Consider the following 2,276-nt stretch of genomic DNA (forward strand, 5'->3'; position numbering starts at 1 on the left):
AGTGCAGGGTAGGGTGAGGGGGAGTATGTATAAATTACAACTTAAAATATATTTCTAGATATCAACAAGAATAAACAATCCCATTAAAAAATGGGCAGAAGTGCTAAAAAGACACTTCTTCAAAGAGGAAATGCAGATGGCCAACAAGCATGTGAAAAATGTTCAACATTACTTGTAATAAGGGAGATGCAAATTAAAACCACAATGAGATACCACCTCACCCCAGTGAGAATGGCATATCTTCAATCAACTAGCAACAACAAATGTTGGCGAGGATGTGGAGAAAAAGGAACTCTCCTGCACTGCTAGTGGGAATGCAAACCAGTACAACCACTATGGAAAACTGTTTGGAGGTTCCTCAAACTGCTAAACATGGATCTTCCCTATGACCCAGCAATCCCACTCCTAGGTATCTACCCTAAAGACACAAAAACACTGATTCAAAAAGATACCTGCACCCCCTGCTTTATTCACAATTGGAAAGACATGGAAACAGCCTATATGCCCAAAAGTGGACGACTGGATTAAAAAGATGTGGTATAGTGGCCCTCCCTGGTGGAGCAACGGGTTAAAGCACAGCATTAAGAAGCTAAAAGCCATTTCCGCATAAGTTCAATTCCTGCCTGCCCCGGAGGTGACACATGGCGTGGCAGACCTCTCCTGACCCACCCGCTGCTCCCCTCAGCAGTGTACTTCAATGATCTGCCTGTTCTGCTGCTCACTCTGTCTCTGGTGAAGCCTCTCGCGGCCCCTGATCCTCTGGCCTGTACCCAAGTTCTGTATGTACAAATAAATAAATCTTTAAAAAAAAAAAGTGGTATATATGCACAATGGAATATTACTCAGCAACCAAAAAAAACCCCACACATGCCTTTTGCAGCAACATGGATGGAGCTGGAAAAGATCATGCTTAGTGAAATAAGCCAGAAAGAAAAGGGAAAAAAAAGGAATATAACAGACCAGACGAGAAAATAATAATAATAATGAACATCTATATACCAGAGACATTTTATGGGGGTAGAGTGGAGAATGGGATCAAAAACAGTGGGGGAAGGGAAATGCGCTGGACTATGGTGATGGCACATGGGTGATTTGGTGATGGGAAGCCCATGGGGATTACAACTGATATGGAAAAATGCACAAAATGATGTAAAAATAAACTATTACTTATTTAAAACAATATTTTTCTAGATAGCTCAAAGAAGAAATGAAAAATAGTGAAAACAATTTTAGGTAGATGACCTCTCATGTCTTGCCCATTGTTCCTCTGAGCACTGTATTTCAATAAATCCCAATTTTGTGTTCTCAAAATATTTTTAAAAATATTTATTTATTTATGCGTACAGAACTGGGGTATGAGGTCAGAGGTGTGGTGGATGAGAAGATTCACCAGAGACACAGTAGGGAGTAAAACAGGCCGACTGACGAAGTACACTGCTGAGGGGAGCAGTGGGCTGGTCAGGAGAGGTCTGCCACACCAGGTGGGTCAGCTCCCTGGTAGGGGATTGAACTCATGCTGCAGTGGCTTCGGGAGCTTCATAATGTGGTGCTTTAACCAGTTGTGCCACCAGGGAGAGCCCCTCAAAAAAAATTTTTTAAGAAAAAAATATGAATGTTTTATTTGTACTATGGGACAGAGAAGGCCCTTTTATTTTTATTTATTTATTTTTTAGAGATTTATTTATTTTTGCGTAGAACTGGACTGTGGGCCAGAGGTACAGAGGGGTAAGAGGATTCACTAGAGACAGAGTGGGCAGCAGAACAGGTGGACTTAGTGAAATACACTGCTGAGGGGAGCAGTGGGTTTAACAGGAAAGGTCTGCTGCATCTGGGTTAGCATCCTGGCCTGGATCAAACTCAGGCCCTGATAGCATTGAAATTTAGCTCCTAGTCTACCAGGGAGGCCCAGGAAGGCCCTATTAAAGCAGAATCCAAAACCCAGTTGTCAATAAAGGAAAACATTTTTTTAAAGATTTATTTATATTTGCATAGATGAACTGGAGTGTAGGCCAAAGTTGTCAGCAGATGAACAGATTCACCAGAGACAGAGTGGGGAGCAGAACAGACAGATTGACTGAAATACACTGCTGAGGGCAACACAGGGTGAGAAAGGAGAGGTCTACTGTGCCAGATGTGGGTTAGCTGCCAGGCTGGGGTTGTACTCAGGCCACAGGGGCTATAGAGCTAGGACTGCGACCAGGCAGGCCCCTGTAAGGGAAAATATTGATGAACATGACTGTATAAAAGTAAAAATTTTTTGTATTTTTCTTTTTAGA

The sequence above is a fragment of the Condylura cristata genome, unplaced genomic scaffold (genome assembly GCF_000260355.1).
Source record: "Condylura cristata isolate star-nosed mole 26May11 unplaced genomic scaffold, ConCri1.0 scaffold00053, whole genome shotgun sequence".
NCBI classification, from domain to species: domain Eukaryota; kingdom Metazoa; phylum Chordata; class Mammalia; order Eulipotyphla; family Talpidae; genus Condylura; species Condylura cristata.